The 7907-nt window shown below is 56.3% G+C and overlaps 1 long non-coding RNA gene across 1 annotated transcript; it reads left to right on the top strand.

Moving 5' to 3' along the window:
• Positions 1-360: 360 nt before the first annotated feature.
• Positions 361-1636, top strand: LOC123275822 (uncharacterized). The gene is made up of 3 exons (XR_006511914.2): positions 361-421; positions 723-823; positions 1532-1636. It is a non-coding gene; the product is annotated as an uncharacterized lncRNA (long non-coding RNA).
• The last annotated feature ends 6271 nt before the right edge of the window (positions 1637-7907 follow it).

Genomic DNA, 7907 nt, shown 5'->3' on the forward strand with positions numbered 1-7907 from the left:
TTCAGCTCTTTCTTTCATTCACTAGTTCTCCTCCGGCTGGGTTTAATCTGTTCTTAAACCCGCTCACTAAGTATATCATTTCAATTGTATTTTTCAGTTATAAGAGTTCCATTTGATTATTTTATGATGTTCTAGATCTTTACCCATTTTAATCTTCCTTTTCATTTCTTGTTAACACATTAAGCATACTTACTTTATAGTCTAAGTCTGATAAAGCCAATATCTGATTCTTTTTCAAGCCTGAGTTTGCTGATTTTGTTTCTTCTGGCTCTCACACAGGATGTATTGTCTCCTTGTGTGTTTGATGACTTTCTTTCTTTTAAAACTCTGAATTATTCATTGTCCTTGTAGAAACCCGTGGAGATTTGGGACGAAAGTGGGTTCCTCCACAAAGGATGTGTTTCCTTCTGTAAGATGTCTGGTATGTGTTGGGGGGTACTATGTGTCTAGGACCACTTTCAAATTAATGACTGATTCGAGGTTTGGGGGAGGCATTTAAGGACAGTGACTTGGGACTGCAGATTCATGGGGGGGCCAATTTGGGTTGGAATCAAAGGGTTGACACAGGGAAGTTTTACTTCCACTCTCTAAGTAGGGTCTGGGGTATTTTCAGTTCACACTTTACTAAGGGTGTAATCCTCTGAGGTCCCACATTAATGGGGAGCGATCTCCTATTACTTTCCCCACCCGGTGGGTCCTGAGATCTTTCTTCCTCCTTCCAGTTTTGTAAGACTGCAACAACGATGCTCTTGCTTTGGCAAAACACCTCAAAGTCAAAGTTGGCATCAAACCTCTCTGGATTTTGCCTTCCCACAGGTACTGGGTGAGTATTTCTCACTTTTCTACCAGCCCATGGGTGCACTTGCAAATGTATTTTTGATATAATTACTGTCATTTTTAGTTGTTTTCAGTAGGAGGCTTCATCTGGGCCCCTAGTCCATCGTGTTGACACCCTCTTTTGATCTTTATTTATTATTTGTCTTAATCTCTTAAGACATTGTTCAGAGGCCCTGGAGGCAGGTGACCACGTGCACCTCGCTCTCTTCTCTGCTTACTGGGGCCAGGCTGGCTCTTAAGACATTGTGACGACAGTGGTTTCTGGGCTGGCAGGCTCAGAGGCCTCATCCTTTGAGAGCATCCACAAGCCCAGCCTTTGCTTGAATGCGAAGAGCTTCTAGTGACAAAGCCACAGAGCTCACTCCTTTGTCAGGCAATCCCGTTCCTATCTGAGCATCTGTGTTAGAAAGATCCGCCTTATGTTACTTCATGTTCCCTACTGAATTAACCCGAGCAGGGGTCTGATGGGGAACGGTGAGGGCACGTGGTAAGCTCCCTAGAGGAATGGTGAGATTCCCGGCACAGGGCTGGACATGTGGATGGGAGAACACAGAGAGGCGACGGGACAAGTGGGAGAAGGGAGCCAGTCTTTATTGAGGAGTTGCTGTCACGTGTAGGAACGCTGAGGAGATTAAATCAAACTGTTAATATAAAAGTGCCTGTGAAAATAAGTCTTTTGTCTCCATTTATTCAGATGAGAAAAAATGAGGCTCAATTTAAGTGACTTGTCTGAGGTCACAGAGTTGACATGGGGCTGAGCTGGGGCTCAGCTCCTGGGACATCTTCCGTGGATCCTTGCCCTGCTCGTGAATTTCAGATGACAGAGTGTGACAGCCAGGTGAGTGTGGGGCCTTTGCAGGCCTGTCCCGGCCAAAGGGGCAAATGTCAGGGAACAACACCAGGCGGGCTCTGCTGGTGAAGTGAGAAGGACAAGGTCTATTCCTGGCTCAGCATCCTCCGGCCCTGGGGAGGGAGGGAGCTTCTAGATATACAGCTGTAGGACTGCGGTGCCAGGAGCTCCTGGAAGAATCACGACATTGTGCCATCACCAAGACGCTGCTCCTGTGTGCCCTGCCTCAGCCCCGACCCACCCACACAGCCCGTGAGCGGAATGCTTCAGCCACGCACAGGCCGACCAGCACCCCTGCTCTACGTAGATCCTTGCTCCCCCACCCTGCAACAGAGCTCCAGCTTCCTACAGGACACTCGAGGCTGTCCTTGTCCTGACTCGGTTCATCTCCTCCACTGGAGGACAGGGTGGGGAGCATTCTGAGCCGGGAAAGGGCCGGGGGCATTGGAGCACAGGCCCCATCCAGGTCATTTTTCTGGGTGCCTGGGTTATTTCTAACACGCCCTCCTCCATGAAGACAACTTCGCCTCCTGCCCGTGAAGCCTTCTCTCGCTGCATTCGGTCTCTTCTTTGGTAACTGTTGTATTTTTTTATTTGTTTTTGAAAACTAAAAAAATATAGAAAACATCACAGAAGAATAACAATTGCTCATACACTTACCACTCAGAATCAAACACGTCAGCGTTTTCCTGTTGGGTCTTAGCTCTCCTCAGCTTCAATCGATCTCTCTCTCATCGCTATCGCCATGATCTCTCTCTTGTCTCTCTCTCTATCTACCATCTCTATCTCCATCTCCCTCTCTATCTCTATTTCTTTATCTCTATTATCTCTACGTCCATCATCTCTCTCTCTCTCTATCATCTCCATCTCCATCATCTCTCTCTCTCTCTATTGTACTTTTAAAAAGAAACTGCAACATGACTAAAGTGCTCCCAACCTGCATCCCATTCTGACACCCTTTTTCTTACCTTTTTTTTTCTTTTTGTTGGGAAAGATTTGCCCTAACACCTGTTGCCAATCTTCATCTCTCTTTCTTTTCTCCCTCCCTAAAGCCCCAGTACATAGTTCTATATTCTAGTTGCAGGTCCTTCTAGTTCTGTGCGAGCTGCCGCCACAGCATGGCAACTGGTGGTGTCGTTCCACACGCAGGAAACGAACCCGGGCCGCCGAAGCGGTGAGAGCACTGAACTTTAACCGCTAGGCCATCAGGGCTGGCTCCTGACACCCTCTTGGAGGTGTGTACCCTTTCACTCTTTTAAACATGTTTTTATTGACACTTTTGATGCACAGAAAATGTATAATGTTTTTGTTGGGGGCAGTTTCCCCGAGTGGGGTCGGGCTGCACCCATCATGCAGCAACATGCTGCTTCACTGCACGGCACATCTCTGGGACGGGGCCAGGCTGATGTACGTAGACGTGGTTGGTTCTGTTTAGCCTCGTTTCCGTAAGCCACAGCTAATTCATCCAGCCCCCTGTTAGTCGTCGTTTACGTTGTTACTAATCTTTTCTCGACAAACCAGGCTGTGATGAAGAGGCGTCTTGAGTTCTGTGGGGTGACCAAGTTCTTTGTCCTATTTTCCCCTCTCCTGGTTTCCAATCCCCTCTTTCTATTTGGGTGGGTAGGGGTCCTCAGGGTCACACCTGTTGGTGAAACAGGGCGCCTGCAGTTGGCTTTGCTCGGGATTGTACAGAGAGCCCAGACACCACCCTGGGCCTCCTTCTCTCGAGGCTCCTCATCCCCTAAGGCACAGTTGTGCCCAGACCTCCTCTCCTCCACCCTGTGGCCTCTTCACTGAGTGTGTGTGTGTTGGGGGATGAGGGGCGGATAGGCAAATACAGAGCAAAGAGCATCCTGTTCTGGTTTTGCACATGGTGGAATTTGGGGTCCTGCCTGCCTTGGAGTGGCCCCATCTGATGCCAGAGAGCACCTTGGGGGTCAGGAGACCCTCACAAACGCACCTTCTCTTCTGCTTCTACGGGGGTGGATTTGGAGGCTGAAATGGGGTAGATCCCATTTTACAGAGCAGGACGCTGAGGCCCAAGGAGCTGAAGTGACATTGCTGAGGTTACACACTTCTTAGGTGGCAGGGACAAGCCTGCCTCAAAGCCAGTGGATGGCTCCGTTTGTTCTTTCATTCAACAAATGTTTGCTGGGCACCCAGACATGCCCACTCTGTTCCAGGCCCTTTAGATATGATCCTCAACAACGCCCTCTGAGGTGGGTGTTATTGCCTCCATTTTACAGATGAGAAATCGAGGCTCAGAGGAGTGAAGTGGCCGGCCCGTGGTCACACAGCAAAGCAGAGCTGGAGCACTGTTTGAGCGCCACATCTCGTGCTCCGCCCACTCCGCAGGGCAGTGCTCCCAGGGGGCCTCCCAGGCTGAGGATGGCTCTCAGCCAGTTCTCACCCCCGCCCTCTAGGTGCCGGCCACCTTCCCAGGTGCTCGCGCTGCAGCAGAGGACAGAGCACACGATGCCTGAGCAAACAGATCATTCCAGGTTGGGCCGTCTCCCCCATGAGGGCTGGGACCAACCCAGCCAGGGCGGTCAGGAAAGGCCCTTCAAGGGAGGTGACGTGGAGCTGAGACTGGAGTGCAAGTGGCCGTGTGGGGTCTGTGCGCAGAGCATCCATACCGGCAGAGGGTGGTCCAGGCCCCGAGGAGGAAACAGGCTCGGCGACAGAAGAGAGAAAAGGCTGGTGGGGCTGGAGCACGTTGTGTACACGGCAGGGTGGGGGCGCGAGGACATGAGGCAGAGAAGTGGGCAGAGTCACCATGACCCAGCCAAACAGACCTGGCCTGGGTCCCCTCTTCTTCATTCTTCTGCCATGTGCGTCCCCATCTTCGTCTCCTGGGATCCTTTTGGGGAGCATTCACCTGCCCCAGGGACCCCCACTTTATCTCACAGGACGGCTTTGCTCTCTTCAGGTCCCGGGACCATGCACTTCCTGTCATATTAATTATTCACGTGCACTCCCCTCAGGTCTGTCCCGTGCCTCCAGGCCTTTGCACATGCTGTTCCTCTATCCGAACACCCTTCCTCCATCTTCTCCCCCTGGTGAGCTCCAGCAAGGCCCAGTTCAGCATCACCCCTGCTGGGAAGGCTTCTCTGACTCCAAACAGAGCTGGCCCCCGTCCTCCATGTCCCCACAAGGTCATCGCCTTGCTGGTCCCGTCTTAGCAGAGCACGGGCCCAGTCACCAGCGGCTGAGTGGAGTGGCGTTGGGCCAACCATGTCCCCAACAAGCCCCTTGTTCTCCCTCCAGGTCTTCACCCAGCCATCCCACACTCCTGGAGAGCCGTTCCTCCTCCTCTCACCTATCCAGGCTCCACCCCCATGCCACCTCCTCCAGGAAGCCCTCGCTGATCCTCCGGCCCCCAGGCCCAGCCTACAGACCCTTTTGTTTCCCTAGGTGCCTCCACTGAGACTGCGGGCTCTGTGTTCCGGGAACCACTGATGGGCACTGTGCGCCTGCCCACCGGCCCGCCTATACTTCCTGGCTGGGGCAGGGGCCTCCCATCTGCTTTCAGCACAGCATCCAGTTCAGTCCAGTTAAACCTAGGGGGAGGGGTCCTGGGCTCCTTCCTCAGGCCGGGAGCGGGGTACGACCTGTCCTTCAGTTGCTCCACTTTACTGCCTGCCTGGCGCTGGGCAGGGGCCCCCCCAGAGCTCAGCCATGACGCCAGGGGACTGCTTTGACTTCCTTCTGAAGGTGTCTCTGGACACGAGCCAGTGGTGAGCAGCCTCACATGGCCCCCGCCCCCGGTGGTGACTCACGTGTAACGCGTGTCCAGAACACACACAAGTGGGGCCTCCTGCCCGAAGTCCCCGGCTGCCCGGGAACACGCAAGGTGCCTTCTCAGACCCTGGCCCAAGGGGCTGACTGGCCGTTTATTGAGCACCTACTACGTGCTGGGCATTGCTAGAAGCCCTTTGCTTAGATCCTTGGCCTAATCTTAACTTTGGAGTCACCCCAGGTGACGAGTTGGGGAAGTGGCTGACCTGGGACTTGACCCGGGCCAAGGGCCCCTGCACGGGGCCTGTCCATCTGACCTGTGTGTGTGGAGCGCCCTGGATGGGGAGCGGGTCAGGCCTGGCCCTGTCCTGGGGGAGCCGTGGATGGATGGTTTTCCAGCGTCCTCAGCAAAGGGCTTTGGCCATCTCTGCTACAGACACTCCTGCCCTGGCATGTCCCACATGGGAGGGCTGAAAAGACCTCCCCAGGTCCCCACCCACGGGCAGGCCTCCTGGGGTTGCTTTCCCTGAGGAGTCGCAAGCCACGGCAGCTGACATGCTTCTGAGACTGTGGGGTCAGTGCCGTGTGCTGTGTCCCTCGTCCCCAAGTGTGGGGCGCTGGTCTGCTCGTGCCTGCGGCAGGCAGGCACGCAGGAGTGAACTCTAGGGGGTGGAGGGTACGCAGGCCAGCCCCCTGGCCCTGGGGCTGGGGTCCCGCAGTGTCCGTTCTCCCTGTCCCCTGAGCTCCCCCCAGGATTCCCACTGCAGCGGTGGCCCGATGTTGCCGTGCTGGCTTGGTCCTTTCCCTCTGGCCCCTCACTTTGCACTCAAGCTCTTGTGCTCGGGCTCTCGGTCTCAGGATTTGCTGTGGGGCACCCCGAGGACCCTCCCGGGCTGGCCTCTGCTGAGAAGCCAGGTGTGGCCAGGGCTCTGCACAGTTCCTCCCGCCCTGGGCGGAGGGAGCTGCAGCTCGGCCCACGCAGGGGAGGGCGGGCGAAGGGCCGAGCTCTCTGAGAAGCGAGGCTGGGAGGGTGGGGCCGATGGAGCAGAGGGAACTGGCCACTGCAGGCTGTCTGGTAGCTTCGTGCAATTTGAATAAGGTGCCCCTTCCCTGGGTGGTGCAGCCCCGCACGGGACAAGGCTGGCCCTCCCGGTGGGTGCTGCTGGGCAGCAGGCAGCCTGAAAACCACAAGCGGCAGTATGGCCGGTGAGGCCTGGGCTTGGGCCCCGGGAGCCCCCAAGGGACTGTAAACTTCATCAAGAGGGCCACATGTGGGAGAAGGTGGCCGCTCCCGGTGTCTACGGGGGTGACACCACCCGGGCAGTGGGGAGCACACACACAGGAGTGTCATTCTGCTCAGCCGCCTCCTGCTATGTGCTCCGGGCTCCTGGAGACTCGGTTCCCCACCCTGTGATGGGGGCACTGGCCCCTGAGCCCAGAGCAGTTGAGAATGCACAGCAGGGACGGACTGTCCCAGCCACGCCTGGCACAGGGAGGCGTTGACCCAGCGGACATGGTGCAGCCCCATGGGAGGTGGGGCCCGGAAAGTTCTTCCTGCCCTGAGCTAGGAGCTCCCGCCGGGATGTTTTTTAAGTGGGGTATACCGGACCCTGTGAAAGGTCACCTGTCCCCAGAGTCACAGGGTTCCCATGGCCAATGCCCCTCAGACCCCACCACAGCCCCATGACTGTCCATTCTGCTCCATCCCCACGTGAGTCGGCACTGAGCCTGTTGCCTGGTGGCCTTGTGGAAACAGGGTGACCCCAGGAGCCTTGGAAGCCCCTGGCTTCACCCCACCCTGCTCTGTGCCTTGGGACCCCTGCCCTCTCTCTGGCCCCAGAATTCTGCTCAGGGAGTGATGTTTGCTGGAGAGACTGATGATGCTGGGCCGAGGAGGGACTCTGTGAAGCTGCGGGACTGGAAGTGAGGGCTGCAGATAGCCGGTTGTTCCAGGGACGGTGGGGATGGGGGGGGGGGTCTGGGGGACCCCCAGGGCAGTGAGGGGGAAGGGGGGTAGGGGAGATCCAGCCCTCATGGTGGGTCCGAGGGCCGCTGTGGCCTCATCAGATTCCTTGACTCCTGCTGTCGTGCTCCTGAGCATTTCCTGAGTATTTGTGTGGAACAGGAGGAAGACACAGATGCTGTGTGGACCTCATGGGAGAAAGCAAGAGGCCAAGATGGCCAGAGCCATGGTGGGGGGCTGAGGACCCTAGTGTGGGGGGCTGAGGACCCTGGCGTGGGGGCTGAGGACCCTGGCGTGGGGGCTGAGGACCCTGGCGTGGGGGCTTGAGTCAGTGTTCTGAGACAGCTTGGGGGGCCAGGCTCAAAGAGCACATGCATGAGAGGGGACTGGGGGTCCCAGGGACAGCCAGACGCAGGCCTGACTCTGCTGGCCACCAGCCGTGTGTCATAAAGGCTGAGCTGGGGGCTGAGGGGCTGGGTGGGGTGGCCCCTGGCCGCACTGGACAAGCAGATGCATGGA

The sequence above is a fragment of the Equus asinus genome, chromosome 12, assembly GCF_041296235.1.
Source record: "Equus asinus isolate D_3611 breed Donkey chromosome 12, EquAss-T2T_v2, whole genome shotgun sequence".
NCBI classification, from domain to species: Eukaryota; Metazoa; Chordata; class Mammalia; order Perissodactyla; family Equidae; genus Equus; species Equus asinus.